Genomic DNA, 19,021 nt, shown 5'->3' with positions numbered 1-19,021 from the left:
TAATGTGTGTATGTGACAATCTTAATGTAATATTTGTCATTGTTATAATGTGTGTATGTGACAATCTTAATGTAATATTTGTCATTTTTATAATGTGTGTATGTGACAATCTTAATGTAATATTTGTCATTGTTAAAATGTGTGAATATGACAATCTTAATGTAATATTTGTCATTGTTATAATGTGTGTATGTGACAATTTAAATGTAATATTTGTCATTGTTATAATGTGTGTATGTGACCATCTTAATGTAATATTTGTCATTGTTATAATGTGTGTATGTGACAATCCTGATGTAAGATTTGTCATTGTTATAATGTGTGTATGTGACAATCTTAATGTTATATTTGTCATTGTTATAATGTGTGTATGTGACAATCTTAATGTAATATTTGTCATTGTTATACTGTGTGTATGTGACAATCATAATGTAATATTTGTCATTGTTAATCTGTGTGTATGTGACAATCTTAATGTAATATTTGTCATTGTTATAATGTGTGTATGTGACAATCTTAATGTAATATTTGTCATTGTCAAACTGTGTGTATGTGACAATCTTATGTAATATTTGCCATTGTAAGAATGTGTGTATATGACAATCTTAATGTAATAATTGTCATTGTTATAATGTGTGTATGTGACAATCTTAATGTAATATTTGTCATTGTTATAATGTGTGTATGTGACAATCTTAATGCAATATTTGTCATTGTTATAATGTGTGGACGTGACAATCATAATGTAATATTTGTATGTGTTATAATGTGTGTATGTTACAATCTTAATGTAACATTTGTCATTGTTATAATGTGTGTATGTGACAATCTTAATGTAATATTTGTCATTGTTATAATGGGTGTATGTGACAGCCTTAATGTAATATTTGTCATTGTTATAATGTGTGTATGTGACAATCTTAATGTAATATTTGTCATTGTTATACTGTGTGTATGTGACAATCTTAATGTAATATTTGTCATTGTTATAATGTGTGTATGTTACAATCTTAATGTAACATTTGTCATTGTTATAATGTGTGTATGTGACAATCTTAATGTAATATTTGTCATTGTTAAAATGTGTGTATATGACAACCTTTATGTAATATTTGTCATTGTTATAATGTGTGTATATGATAACCTTGATGTAAGATTTGTCATTGTTATAATTTGTGTATGTGACAATCTTAATGTTATATTTGTCATTGTTATAATGTGTTTATGTAACAATCTTAATGTAATATTACTCATTGTTATACTGTGTGTATGTGACAATCATACTGTAATATTTGTCATTGTTATACTGTGTGTATGTGACAATCTTAATGTAATATTTGTCATTGTTAAAATGGGTGTATGTGACAATCTTAATGTAGTATTTGTCATTGGTGTAATGTGTGTATGTGACAATCTTAATGTAGTATTTGTCATTGTTATAATATGTGTATATGAGAATCTTAATGTAATATTTGTCATTGTTATAATGTGTATGCGTGACAATCTTGATATAATATTTGTCATTGTTATAATGTAATAATGTATGTGACAATCTTAATGTAATATTTGTCATTGTTATAATGTGTGTATGTGACAATCTGAATGTAATATTTGTCATTGTTATAATGTGTGTATGTGACAATCTTAATGTAATATTTGTCATTGTTATAATGTGTGTATGTGACAATCTTAATGTAATATTTGTCATTGTTATAATGTGTGTATGTGACAATCTTAATGTAATATTTGTCATTGTTATAATGTGTGTACGTGACAATCTTAATGTAATATTTGTCATTGTTATAATGTGTATGTGACAATCTTAATGTAATATTTGTCATTGTGATAATGTGTGTATGTGACAATCTTAATGTAATATTTGTCATTGTTATACTGTGTGTATCTGACAATTTTAATGTTATATTTGTCATTGTGATAATGTGTGTATTTGACAATCTTAATGTAATATTTGTCATTGTTATAATGTGTGTATGTGACAATCTTAATGTAGTATTTGTCATTGTTATAATATGTATATGTGACAATCTTAATGTAATATTTGTCATTGTTATAATGTGTATGCATGCCAATCTTTATGTAATATTTGTCATTGTTAAAATGTAATAATGTATGTGACAATCTTAATGTAATATGTGTCATTGTTATAATATGTGTATGTGACAATCTTAATGTAATATTTGTCATTGTTAGATTGTGTGTATGTGACAATCTTAATGTAATATTTGTCATTGTTATAATGTGTGTATGTGACAATCTTAATGTAATATTTGTCATTGTTATAATGTGTGTATGTTAGAATCTTAATGTAATATTTGTCATTGTTATAATGTGTGTATGTGACAATCTTAATGTAATATTTGTCATTGTTATAATGTGTGTATGTGACAATCTTAATGTAATATTTGTCATTGTTATAATGTGTGTATGTGACAATCTTAATGTAATATTTGTCATTTTTATAATGTGTGTATGTGACAATCGTAATGTAATATTTGTCATTGTTAAAATGTGTGAATATGACAATCTTAATGTAATATTTGTCATTGTTATAATGTGTGTATGTGACAATTTAAATGTAATATTTGTCATTGTTATAATGTGTGTATGTGACAATCTTAATGTAATATTTGTCATTGTTATAATGTGTGTATGTGACAATCCTGATGTAAGATTTGTCATTGTTATAATGTGTGTATGTGACAATCTTAATGTTATATTTGTCATTGTTATAATGTGTGTATGTGACAATCTTAATGTACTATTTGTCATTGTTATACTGTGTGTATGTGACAATCATAATGTAATATTTGTCATTGTTAATCTGTGTGTATGTGACAATCTTAATGTAATATTTGTCATTGTTATAATGTGTGTATGTGACAATCTTAATGTAATATTTGTCATTGTCAAACTGTGTGTATGTGACAATCTTATGTAATATTTGCCATTGTAAGAATGTGTGTATATGACAATCTTAATGTAATAATTGTCATTGTTATAATGTGTGTATGTGACAATCTTAATGTAATATTTGTCATTGTTATAATGTGTGTATGTGACAATCTTAATGCAATATTTGTCATTGTTATAATGTGTGGACGTGACAATCATAATGTAATATTTGTATGTGTTATAATGTGTGTATGTTACAATCTTAATGTAACATTTGTCATTGTTATAATGTGTGTATGTGACAATCTTAATGTAATATTTGTCATTGTTATAATGTGTGTATGTGACAGCCTTAATGTAATATTTGTCATTGTTATAATGTGTGTATGTGACAATCTTAATGTAATATTTGTCATTATTATACTGTGTGTATGTGACAATCTTAATGTAATATTTGTCATTGTTATAATGTGTGTATGTTACAATCTTAATGTAACATTTGTCATTGTTATAATGTGTGTATGTGACAATCTTAATGTAATATTTGTCATTGTTAAAATGTGTGTATATGACAATCTTTATGTAATATTTGTCATTGTTATAATGTGTGTATATGATAACCTTGATGTAAGATTTGTCATTGTTATAATTTGTGTATGTGACAATCTTAATGTTATATTTGTCATTGTTATAATGTGTGTATGTGACAATCTTAATGTAATATTACTCATTGTTATACTGTGTGTATGTGACAATCATACTGTAATATTTGTCATTGTTATACTGTGTGTATGTGACAATCTTAATGTAATATTTGTCATTGTTATAATGTGTGTATGTGACACTCTTAATGTAATATTTGTCATTGTTAAAATGTGTGTATGTGACAATCTTAATTTAATATTTGCCATTGTTAGAATGTGTGTATATGACAATGTTAATGTAATATGTGTCATTGTTATAATGTGTGTATGTGACAATCTTAATGTAATATTTGTTATTGTCAAACTGTGTGTATGTGACAATCTTATGTAATATTTGCCATTGTAAGAATGTGTGTATATGACAATCTTAATGTAATATTTGTCATTGTTATAATGTGTGTATGTGACAATCTTAATGCAATATTTGTCATTGTTATAATGTGTGGACGTGACAATCATAATGTAATATTTGTATGTGTTATAATGTGTGTATGTTACAATCTTAATGTAACATTTGTCATTGTTATAATGTGTGTATGTGACAATCTTAATGTAATATTTGTCATTGTTATAATGGGTGTATGTGACAGCCTTAATGTAATATTTGTCATTGTTATAATGTGTGTATGTGACAATCTTAATGTAATATTTGTCATTGTTATACTGTGTGTATGTGACAATCTTAATGTAATATTTGTCATTGTTATAATGTGTGTATGTTACAATCTTAATGTAACATTTGTCATTGTTATAATGTGTGTATGTCACAATCTTAATGTAATATTTGTCATTGTTAAAATGTGTGTATATGACAATCTTTATGTAATATTTGTCATTGTTATAATGTGTGTATATGATAACCTTGATGTAAGATTTGTCATTGTTATAATTTGTGTATGTGACAATCTTAATGTTATATTTGTCATTGTTATAATGTGTGTATGTGACAATCTTAATGTAATATTACTCATTGTTATACTGTGTGTATGTGACAATCATACTGTAATATTTGTCATTGTTATACTGTGTGTATGTGACAATCTTAATGTAATATTTGTCATTGTTAAAATGGGTGTATGTGACAATCTTAATGTAGTATTTGTCATTGGTGTAATGTGTGTATTTGACAATCTTAATGTAGTATTTGTCATTGTTATAATATGTGTATATGAGAATCTTAATGTAATATTTGTCATTGTTATAATGTGTATGCGTGACAATCTTGATATAATATTTGTCATTGTTATAATGTAATAATATATGTGACAATCTTAATGTAATATTTGTCATTGTTATAATGTGTGTATGTGACAATCTGAATGTAATATTTGTCATTGTTATAATGTGTGTATGTGACAATCTTAATGTAATATTTGTCATTGTTATAATGTGTGTATGTGACAATCTTAATGTAATTTTTGTCATTGTTATAATGTGTGTATGTGACAATCTTAATGCAATATTTGTCATTGTTATAATGTGTGTGTTTGACAATCTTAATGTAAGATTTGTCATTGTTATAATGTGTGTATGTGACAATCTTAATGTAATATTTGTCATTGTAATAATGCATGTGTGTGACAATCTTAATATAATAATTGTCATTGTAATAATGTGTGTATGTGACATTTTAAATGTAATAATTGTCATTGGTATAATGTGTGTATGTGGCAATCTTAATGTAATATTTGTCATTGTTATAATGTGTGTGCGTGACAATCTTACTGTAAGATTTGTCATTGTTATAATGTGTGTATGTGACAATCTTGGTGTAATATTTGTCATTGTTATAATGTGTGTGTGTAAAAATCATAATATAATATATGTCATTGTTATACTGTGTGTATGTGAAAATCTTAATGTAATATTTGTCATTGTTATAATGTGTGTATGTGACAATCTAAATGTAATATTGGTCATTGTTATAATGTGTGTGTAACAATCTTAATGTAATATTTGTCATTGTTATAATGTGTGTGTGTGACAATCTTAATGTAATATTTGTCATTGTTATAATGTGTGTGTGTGTGTGACAATCTTAATGTAATGTTTGTCATTGTTATAATGTGTGTATGTGACAATCTTAATGTAATATTTGTCATTGTTATAATGTGTGTATGTTAAAATCTTAATGTTATATTTGTCATTGTTGTAATGTGTGTCTGTGACAATCTAAATGTAATATTGGTCATTGTTATTCTGTGTGTATATGAAAATCTTAATGTAATATTTGTCATTGTTATAATGTGTGTGTGTTACAATCTTAATGTTATATTTGTCATTGTTATTCTGTGTGTATATGAAAATCTTAATGTAATATTTGTCATTGTTATAATGTGTGTGTAACAATCTTAATGTTATATTTGTCATTGTTATAATGTAATAATGTATGTGACAATGTATGTAATAATGTATGTGACAATCTTAATGTTATATTTGTCATTGTTATAATATGTGTGTGACAATCTTAATGTAATATTTGTAATTGTGGTAATGTGTGTATGTGACAATCTTAATGTAATATTTGTCATTGTTATAATCTAGTTATGTAACAATCTTAATGTAATATTTGTCATTGTGATAATGTGTGTATGTGACAATCTTAATGTAATATTTGTCATTGTTATAATGTGTGTATGTGACAATCTTAATGTAATATTTGTCATTGTTATAATGTGTATGCGTGAAAATCTTGTGTAATATTTGTCATTGTTATAATGTAATAATGTATGTGACAATCTTTATGTAATATTTGTCATTGTTATAATGTGTGTATGTGACAATCTTAATGTAATATTTGTCATTGTTATAATGTGTGTATGTGACAATCTTAATGTAATATTTGTAATTGTGGTAATGTGTGTATGTGACAATCTTAATGTAATATTTGTCATTGTGATAATGTGTGTATGTGACAATCTTAATGTAATATTTGTCATTGTTATAATGTGTGTATGTGACAATCTTAATGTAATATTTGTCATTGTAATACTGTGTATGCGTGAAAATCTTGATGTAATATTTGACATTGTTATAATGTAATAATGTATGTGACAATCTTAATGTAATATTTGTCATTGTTATAATGTGTGTATGTGACAATTTTAATGTAATATTTGTCATTGTTATAATGTGTGTATGTGACAATCTTAATGTAATATTTGTCATTGTAATACTGTGTATGCGTGAAAATCTTGATGTAATATTTGACATTGTTATAATGTAATAATGTATGTGACAATCTAAATGTAATATTTGTCATTGTTATAATGTGTGTATGTGACAATTTTAATGTATTATTTGTCATTGTTATAATGTGTGTGTGTGACAACCTTAATGTAAAATTTGTAATTGTTATAATGTGTGTATGTGACAATCTTAATGTAATATATGTCATTGTTATAATATGTGTATGTGACAATCTTAATGTAATATTTGTCATTGTAATAATGTGTGTATGTGACAATCTTAATGTAATATTTGTCATTGTTATAATATGTGTATGTGACAATCTTAATGTAATATTTGTCATTGTAATAATGTGGGTGTGTGACAATCTTAATGTAATATTTGTCATTGTTATAATGTGTGAATGTGACAATCTTAATGTAATATTTGTCATTGTTATAATGTGTGTATGTGACAATCTTAATTTAATATTTTTCATTGTTATAATGTGTGTATGTGACAATCTTATTATAATATTTGTCATTGTTATAATGTGTGCATGTGACAATCTTAATGTAATATTTGTCATTGTTATAATGTGTATGGGTGAAATTCTTTATGTAATATTTGTCATTGTTATAATGTAATAATGTATGTGACAATCTTAATGTAATATTTGTCATTGTTATAATGTGTGTATGTGACAATCTTAATGTAATATTTGTCATTGTTATAATGTGTGTATGTGACAATCTTAATGTAATATTTGTCATTGTGATAATGTGTGTATGTGACAATCTTAAAGTAATATTTGTCATTGTAACAATGTTTGTATGTGACAATCTTAATGTAATATTTGTCATTGTTATAATGTGTGTATGTAACAATCTTAATGTAATATTTGTCATTGTTATAATGTGTGTATGTAACAATCTTAATGTAATATTTGTCATTGTTATAATGTGTGTATGTAACAATCTTAATGTAATATTTGTCATTGTTATAATGTGTATGCGTGAAAATCTTGATGTAATATTTGTCATTGTTATAATATAATAATGTATGTGACAATCTTAATGTAATATTTGTCATTGTTATAATTTGTGTACGTGACAATCTTAATGTAATATTTGTCATTGTTATAATGTGTGTATGTTACAATCTTAATGTAATGTTTGTAATTGTGAAAATGTGTGTATGTGACAATCTTAATGTAATATTTGTCATTGTGATAATGTGTGTATGTGACAATCTAAATTTAATATTTGTCATTGTTATAATGTGTGTATGTGACAATCTTAATGTAATATTTGTCATTGTTATAATGTGTGTATGTGACAATCTTAATGTAATATTTGTCATTGTAATAATGTGTGTATGTGACAATCTTAATGTGTTTTTTGTCATTGTTATAATGTGTATGCGTGAAAATCTTGATGTAATATTTGTCATTGTTATAATGTAATATTGTATGTGACAATCTTAATGTAATATTTGTCATTGTTATAATGTGTGTATGTGACAATCTTAATGTAATATTTGTCATTGTTATAATGTGTGTATGTGAAAATCTTAATGTAATATTTGTAATTGTGATAATGTGTGTACGTGACAATCTTAATGTAATATTTGTCATTGTTATAATGTGTGTATGTGATAATCTTTATGTAATATTTGTCATTGTTATAATATGTGTATGTGACAATCTTAATGTAATATTTGTCATTGTTATAATATGTATTCGTGACAATCTTGATATAATATTTGTCATTGTTATAATGTAATAATGTATGTGACAATCTTAATGTAATATTTGTCATTGTTATAATGTGTGTATGTAACAATCTTAATGTAATATTTGTCATTGTTATAATGTGTGTATGTGACAATCTTAATGTAATATTTGTAATTGTGATAATGTGTGTATGTGACAATCTTAATGTAATATTTGTCATTGTTATAATGTGTGTATGTGACAATCTTAATGTAATATTTGTCATTGTTATAATGTGTGTATGTGACAATCTTAATGTAATATTTGTCATTGTTATAATGAGTGTATGTGACAAACTTAATGTAATGTTTGTTATTGTTATAATGTGTGTATGTGACAATCGTTATGTAATATTTTCATTGTTATAATGTGTGTATAGTGACAATCTTAATGTAATATTTGTCATTGTTATAATATGTGTATGTGACAATCTTAATGTAATATTTGTCATTGTTATAATGTGTGTATGTGACAATCTTAATGTAATGTTTGTCATTGTTATAATGTGTGTGTGACAATCTTAATGTAATGTTTGTCATTGTTATAATGTGTGTGTGACAATCTTAATGTAATGTTTGTCATTGTTATAATGTGTGTATGTGACAATCTTGATGTAATATTTGTCATTGTTATAATGTGTGTATGTGACAACCTTGATGTAATATTTGTCATTGTTATAATGTGTGTGTGACAATCTTAATGTAATGTTTGTCATTGTTATAATGTGTGTATGTGACAATCTTGATGTAATATTTGTCATTGTTATAATGTGTGTGTGACAATCTTAATGTAATATGTGTCATTGTTATAATGTGTATATGTTACAATCTTGATGTAATAATTGTCATTGTTATAATGTGTGTATGTGACAATCTTAATGTAATATTTGTCATTGTTATAATGTGTGTATTTGACAATCTTAATGTAATATTTGTCATTGTTATAATGTGTGTATGTGACTATCTTACTGTAATATTTGTCATTGTTATAATGTGTGTATGTGACAATCTTAATGTAATTTTTGTCATTGTTATAATGTGTGTGTTTGACAATCTTAATGTAATATTTGTGATTGTTATAATGTGTGTATGTGACAATCTTAATGTAAGATTTGTCATTGTTATAATGTGTGTGCATGACAATCTTAATGTAATAGTTGTCATTGTTATAATGTGTGTATGTGACAATCTTAATGTAATGTTTGTCATTGTTATAATGTGTGTATGTGACAATCTTAATGTAATATTTGTCATTGTTATAATGTGTGTATGTAACAATCTTAATGTAATATTTGACATTGTTATAATGTGTGTATGTGATAATCTTAATGTAATATTTGTCATTGTTATAATGTGTGTATGTGGCAATCTTAATGTAATATTTGTCATTGTTATAATGTGTGTGTGACAATCTAAATGTAATGTTTGTCATTGTTATAATGTGTGTATGTGACAATCTTAATGTAATATTTGTCATTGTTATAATGTGTGTATGTGGCAATCTTAATGTAATATTTGTCATTGTTATAATGTGTGTATGTGCCAATCTTAATGTAATATGTGTCATTGTTATAATGTGTGTATGTGACAATCTTAATGTAATATTTGTCATTGTTAGATTGTGTGTATGTGACAATCTTAATGTAATATTTGTCATTGTTATAATGTGTGTATGCTACAATCTTAATGTAATGTTCGTAATTGTTATAATGTGTATATGTGACAACCTTGATGTAATATTTGTCATTGTTATAATGTGTGTACGTGACAATCTTAATGTAATATTTGTCATTGTTATAATGTGTGTATGTGACAATCTTAATGTAATATTTGTAATTGTGGAAATGTGTGTATGTGACAATCTTAATGTAATATTTGTCATTGTGATAATGTGTGTATGTAACAATCTTAATGTAATATTTGTCATTGTTATAATGTGTATGTGACAATCTTGATGTAATATTTGTCATTGTTATAATGTGTGTACGTGACAATCTTAATGTAATATTTGTCATTGTTATAATGTATGTATGTGACAATCTTAATGTAATATTTGTCATTGTAATACTGTGTATGCGTGAAAATCTTAATGTAATATTTGACATTGTTATAATGTAATAATGTATGTGACAATCTTAATGTAATATTTGTCATTGTTATAATGTGTGTATGTGACAATTTTAATGTAATATTTGTCATTGTTATAATGTGTGTATGTGACAATCTTAATGTAATATTTGTCATTGTAATAATGTGTGTATGTGACAATCTTAATATAATATTTGTCATTGTTATAATGTGTGTATGTGACAATCTTATTATAATATTTGTCATTGTTATAATGTGTGCATGTGACAATCTTAATGTAATATTTGTCATTGTTATAATGTGTATGCGTGAAAATCTTGATGTAATATTTGTCATTGTTATAATGTTATAATGTATGTGACAATGTTAATGTAATATTTGTCATTGTTATAATGTGTGTGTGTGACAATCTTAATGTAATATTTGTAATTGTGATAATGTGTGTACGTGACAATCTTAATGTAATATTTGTCATTGTTATAATGTGTGTATGTGACAATCTTAATGTAATATTGGTCATTGTTATAATATGTGTATGTGACAATCTTAATGTAATATTTGTCATTGTTATAATGTGTATTCGTGACAATTTTGATATAATATTTGTCATTGTTATAATGTAATAATGTATGTGACAATCTTAATGTAATATTTGTCATTGTTATAATGTGTGTATGTAACAATCTTAATGTAATATTTGTCATTGTTATAATGTGTGTATGTGACAATCTTAATGTAATATTTGTCATTGTGATAATGTGTGTATGTAGCAATCTTAATGTCATATTTGTCATTGTTATAATGTGTGTATGTGACAATCTTAATGTAATATTTGTCATTGTTATAATGTGTGTATGTGACAATCTTAATGTAATATTTGTCATTGTTATAATGTGTATGCGTGAAAATCTTGATGTAATATTTGTCATTGGTATAATGTAATAATGTATGACAATCTTAATGTAATATTTGTCATTGTTATAATGTGTGTACGTGACAATCTTAATGTAATATTTGTCATTGTTATAATGTGTGTATGTGACAATCTTAATGTAATATTTGTCATTGTTATAATGTGTGTATGTGACAATCTTAATGTAATATTTGTCATTGTGATAATGTGTGTATGTGACAATCTTAAAGTAATATTTGTCATTGTTATAATGTGTGTATGTGACAATCTTAATGTAATATTTGTCATTGTTATAATGTGTGTAGGTAACAATCTTAATGTAATATTTGTCATTGTTATAATGTGTGTATGTGACAATCTTAATGTAATATTTGTCATTGTTATAATGTGTGTATGTGACAATCTTAATGTAATATTTGTCATTGTTATAATGTGTATGCGTGAAAATCTTGATGTAATATTTGTCATTGTTATAATGTGTGTATGTGACAATCTTAATGTAATATTTGTCATTGTTATAATGTGTGTATTTGACAATCTTAATGTAATATTTGTCATTGTTATAATGTGTATATGTTACAATCTTGATGTAATAATTGTCATTGTTATAATGTGTGTATGTGACAATCTTAATGTAATATTTGTCATTGTTATAATGTGTGTATGTGACAATCTTAATGTAATATTTGTCATTGTTATAATGTGTGTATGTGACAATCTTACTGTAATATTTGTCATTGTTATAATGTGTGTATGTGACAATCTTAATGTAATTTTTGTCATTGTTATAATGTGTGTGTTTGACAATCTTAATGTAATATTTGTCAATGTTTATAATGTGTGTATGTGACAATCTTAATGTAAGATTTGTCATTGTTATAATGTGTGTGCATGACAATCTTAATGTAATATTTGTCATTGTTATAATGTGTGTATGTGACAATCTTAATGTAATGTTTGTCATTGTTATAATGTGTGTATGTGACAATCTTAATGTAATATTTGTCATTGTTATAATGTGTGTATGTGACAATCTTTATGTAATATTTGACATTGTTATAATGTGTGTATGTGATAATCTTAATGTAATATTTGTCATTGTTATAATGTGTGTATGTGGCAATCTTAATGTAATATTTGTCATTGTTATAATGTGTGTGTGACAATCTAAATGTAATGTTTGTCATTGTTATAATGTGTGTATGTGACAATCTTAATGTAATATTTGTCATTGTTATAATGTGTGTATGTGGCAATCTTAATGTAATATTTGTCATTGTTATAATGTGTGTATGTGCCAATCTTAATGTAATATGTGTCATTGTTATAATGTGTGTATGTGACAATCTTAATGTAATATTTGTCATTGTTATAATGTGTGTATGTGACAATCTTAATGTAATATTTGTCATTGTTATAATGTGTGTGTGACAATCTTAATGTAATGTTCGTAATTGTTATAATGTGTGTATGTGACAATCTTAATGTAATGTTCGTAATTGTTATAATGTGTATATGTGACAACCTTGATGTAATATTTGTCATTGTTATAATGTGTGTACGTGACAATCTTAATGTAATATTTGTCATTGTTATAATGTGTGTATGTGACAATCTTAATGTAATATTTGTCATTGTTATAATGTGTGTATGTGACAATCTTAATGTAATATTTGTAATTGTGGTAATGTGTGTATGTGACAATCTTAATGTAATATTTGTCATTGTGATAATGTGTGTATGTGACAATCTTAATGTAATATTTGTCATTGTTATAATGTGTATGTGACAATCTTGATGTAATATTTGTCATTGTTATAATGTGTGTATGTGACAATCTTAATGTAATATTTGTCATTGTTATAATGTATGTATGTGACAATCTTAATGTAATATTTGTCATTGTAATACTGTGTATGCGTGAAAATCTTAATGTAATATTTGTCATTGTTATAATGTAATAATGTATGTGACAATCTTAATGTAATATTTGTCATTGTTATAATGTGTGTATGTGACAATTTTAATGTAATATTTGTCATTGTTATAATGTGTGTATGTGACAATCTTAATGTAATATTTGTCATTGTAATAATGTGTGTATGTGACAATCTTAATATAATATTTGTCATTGTTATAATGTGTGTATGTGACAATCTTATTATAATATTTGTCATTGTTATAATGTGTGCATGTGAGAATCTTAATGTAATATTTGTCATTGTTATAATGTGTATGCGTGAAAATCTTGATGTAATATTTGTCATTGTTATAATGTTATAATGTATGTGACAATGTTAATGTAATATTTGTCATTGTTATAATGTATGTGTGTGAAAATCTTAATGTAATATTTGTAATTGTGATAATGTGTGTACGTGACAATCTTAATGTAATATTTGTCATTGTTATAATGTGTGTATGTGACAATCTTAAGGTAATATTGGTCATTGTTATAATATGTGTATGTGACAATCTTAATGTAATATTTGTCATTGTTATAATGTGTATTCGTGACAATTTTGATATAATATTTGTCATTGTTATAATGTAATAATGTATGTGACAATCTTAATGTAATATTTGTCATTGTTATAATGTGTGTATGTAACAATCTTAATGTAATATTTGTCATTGTTATAATGTGTGTATGTGACAATCTTAATGTAATATTTGTCATTGTGATAATGTGTGTATGTGACAATCTTAATGTAATATTTGTCATTGTTATAATGCGTGTATGTGACAATCTTAATGTAATATTTGTCATTGTTATAATGTGTGTATGTGACAATCTTAATGTAATATTTGTCATTGTTATAATGTGTATGCGTGAAAATCTTGATGTAATATTTGTCATTGGTATAATGTAATAATGTATGACAATCTTAATGTAATATTTGTCATTGTTATAATGTGTGTACGTGACAATCTTAATGTAATATTTGTCATTGTTATAATGTGTGTATGTGACAATCTTAATGTAATATTTGTCATTGTTATAATGTGTGTATGTGACAATCTTAATGTAATATTTGTCATTGTGATAATGTGTGTATGTGACAATCTTAAAGTAATATTTGTCATTGTTATAATGTGTGTATGTGACAATCTTAATGTAATATTTGTCATTGTTATAATGTGTGTAGGTAACAATCTCAATGTAATATTTGTCATTGTTATAATGTGTGTATGTGACAATCTTAATGTAATATTTGTCATTGTTATAATGTGTATGCGTGAAAATCTTGATGTAATATTTGTCATTGGTTTAATATAATAATGTATGTGACAATCTTAATGTAATATTTGTCATTGTTATAATGTGTGTACGTGACAATCTTAATGTAATATTGGTCATTGTTATAATGTGTGTATGTGACAATCTTAATGTAATATTTGTAATTGTGATAATGTGTGTATGTGACAATCTTAATGTAATATTTGTCATTGTGATAATGTGAGTATGTGACACTCTTAATTAATTATTTGTCATTGTTATAATGTGTGTATGTGACAATCTTAATGTAATATTTGTCATTGTTATAATGTGTGTATGTGACAATCTTATTATAATATTTGTCATTGTTATAATGTGTGCATGTGACAATCTTAATGTAATATTTGTCATTGTTATAATGTGTATGCGTGAAAATCTTGATGTAATATTTGTCATTGTTATAATGTTATAATGTATGTGACAATGTTAATGTAATATTTGTCATTGTTATAATATGTGTATGTGACAATCTTAATGTAATATTTGTCATTGTTATAATGTGTATGCATAACAATCTTGATGTAATATTTGTCATTGTTATAATGTAATAATGTATGTGACAATCTTAATGTAATATTTGTCATTGTTATAATATGTGTATGTGACAATCTTAATGTAATATTTGTCATTGTTAGATTGTGTGTAAGTGACAATCTTAATGTAATATTTGTCATTGTTATAATGTGTGTATGTGACAATCTTAATGTAATATTTGTCATTGTTATAATGTGTGTATGTTAGAATCTTAATGTAATATTTGTCATTGTTATAATGTGTGTATGTGACAATCTTAATGTAATATTTGTCATTGTTATAATATGTGTATGTGACAATCTTAATGTAATATTTGTCATTGTTATAATGTGTGTATGTGACAATCTTAATGTAATATTTGTCATTTTTATAATGTGTGTATGTGACAATCTTGATGTAATATTTGACATTGTTATAATGTAATAATGTATGTGACAATCTAAATGTAATATTTGTCATTGTTATAATGTGTGTATGTGACAATTTTAATGTAATATTTGTCATTGTTATAATGTGTGTGTGTGCCAACCTTAATGTAAAATTTGTCATTGTTATAATGTGTGTATGTGACAATCTTAATGTAATATATGTCATTGTTATAATATGTGTATGTGACAATCTTAATGTAATATTTGTCATTGTAATAATGTGTGTATGTGACAATCTTAATGTAATATTTGTCATTGTTATAATATGTGTATGTGACAATCTTAATGTAATATTTGTCATTGTAATAATGTGGGTGTGTGACAATCTTAATGTAATATTTGTCATTGTTATAATGTGTGAATGTGACAATCTTAATGTAATATTTGTCATTGTTATAATGTGTGTATGTGAAAATCTTAATTTAATATTTGTCATTGTTATAATGTGTGTATGTGACAATCTTATTATAATATTTGTCATTGTTATAATGTGTGCATGTGACAATCTTAATGTAATATTTGTCATTGTTATAATGTGTATGGGTGAAATTCTTTATGTAATATTTGTCATTGTTATAATGTAATAATGTATGTGACAATCTTAATGTAATATTTGTCATTGTTATAATGTGTGTATGTGACAATCTTAATGTAATATTTGTCATTGTTATAATGTGTGTATGTGACAATCTTAATGTAATATTTGTCATTGTGATAATGTGTGTATGTGACAATCTTAAAGTAACATTTGTCATTGTAACAATGTTTGTATGTGACAATCTTAATGTAATATTTGTCATTGTTATAATGTGTGTATGTAACAATCTTAATGTAATATTTGTCATTGTTATAATGTGTGTATGTAACAATCTTAATGTAATATTTGTCATTGTTATAATGTGTGTATGTAACAATCTTAATGTAATATTTGTCATTGTTATAATGTGTATGCGTGAAAATCTTGATGTAATATTTGTCATTGTTATAATATAATAATGTATGTGACAATCTTAATGTAATATTTGTCATTGTTATAATTTGTGTACGTGACAATCTTAATGTAATATTTGTCATTGTTATAATGTGTGTATGTTACAATCTTAATGTAATGTTTGTAATTGTGAAAATGTGTGTATGTGACAATCTTAATGTAATATTTGTCATTGTGATAATGTGTGTATGTGACAATCTAAATTTAATATTTGTCATTGTTATAATGTGTGTATGTGACAATCTTAATGTAATATTTGTCATTGTTATAATGTGTGTATGTGACAATCTTAATGTAATATTTGTCATTGTAATAATGTGTGTATGTGACAATCTTAATGTGTTTTTTGTCATTGTTATAATGTGTATGCGTGAAAATCTTGATGTAATATTTGTCATTGTTATAATGTAATATTGTATGTGACAATCTTAATGTAATATTTGTCATTGTTATAATGTGTGTATGTGACAATCTTAATGTAATATTTGTCATTGTTATAATGTGTGTATGTGAAAATCTTAATGTAATATTTGTAATTGTGATAATGTGTGTACGTGACAATCTTAATGTAATATTTGTCATTGTTATAATGTGTGTATGTGATAATCTTTATGTAATATTTGTCATTGTTATAATATGTGTATGTGACAATCTTAATGTAATATTTGTCATTGTTATAATGTGTATTCGTGACAATCTTGATATAATATTTGTCATTGTTATAATGTAATAATGTATGTGACAATCTTAATGTAATATTTGTCATTGTTATAATGTGTGTATGTAACAATCTTAATGTAATATTTGTCATTGTTATAATGTGTGTATGTGACAATCTTAATGTAATATTTGTAATTGTGATAATGTGTGTATGTGACAATCTTAATGTAATATTTGTCATTGTTATAATGTGTGTATGTGACAATCTTAATGTAATATTTGTCATTGTGATAATGTGTGTATGTGACAATCTTAATGTAATATTTGTCATTGTTATAATGTGTGTATGTGACAATCTTAATGTAATATTTGTCATTGTGATAATGTGTGTATGTGACAATCTTAATGTAATATTTGTCATTGTGATAATGTGTGTATGTGACAATCTTAATGTAATATTTGTCATTGTTATAATGTGTGTATGTGACAATCTTAATGTAATATTTGTCATTGTGATAATGTGTGTATGTTACAATCTTAATGTAATATTTGTCATTGTTATAATGTGTGTATGTGACAATCTTAATGTAATATTTGTCATTGTTATAATGTGTGTATGTGACAATCTTAATGTAATATTTGTCATTGTTATCATGTGTATGCGTGAAAAACTTGATGTAATATTTGTCATTGTTATAATGTAACAATGTATGTGACAATCTTAATGTAATATGTGTCATTGTTATAATGTGTGTACGTGACAATCTTAATGTAATATTTGTAATTGTGATAATGTGTGTACGTGACAATTTTAATGTAATATTTGTCATTGTTATAATGTGTGTATGTTACAATTTTATTGTAATATTTGTCATTGTTATAATGTGTGTATGTGACAATCTTAATGTAATATTTGTCATTGTTATAATGTGTGTATGTGACAATCTTAATGTAATATTTGTCATTGTTATAATATGTGTATATGACAATCTTAATGTAATATTTGTCATTGTTATAATGTGTATGCGTGACAATCTTGATATAATATTTGTCATTGTTACAATGTAATAATGTATGTGACAATCTTAATGTAATATTTGTCATTGTTATAATGTGTGTATGTAACAATCTTAAGGTAATATTTGTCATTGTTATAATGTGTGTATGTGACAATCTTAATGTAATATTTGTCATTGTTATAATGTGTATGCGTGAAAATCTTGATGTAATATTTGTCATTGTTATAATGTAATAATGTATGTGACAATCGTAATGTAATATTTGTCATTGTTATAATGTGTGTATGACAATCTTAATGTAATATTTGTCATTGTTATAATGTGTGTACGTGACAATCTTAATGTAATATTTGTCATTGTTATAATGTGTGTATTTGACAATTTTAATGTAATATTTGTCATTGTTAAAATGGGTGTATGTGACAATCTTAATGTAGTATTTGTCATTGGTGTAATGTGTGTATGTGACAATCTTAATGTAGTATTTGTCATTGTTATAATATGTGTATATGACAATCTTAATGTAATATTTGTCATTGTTATAATGTGT

The sequence above is a fragment of the Euprymna scolopes genome, chromosome 46 (assembly GCF_053919585.1).
Source record: "Euprymna scolopes isolate OS-2025 chromosome 46, ASM5391958v1, whole genome shotgun sequence".
Lineage (NCBI taxonomy): Eukaryota > Metazoa > Mollusca > Cephalopoda > Sepiida > Sepiolidae > Euprymna > Euprymna scolopes.
Note: the sequence above shows the minus strand (reverse complement) of the source record.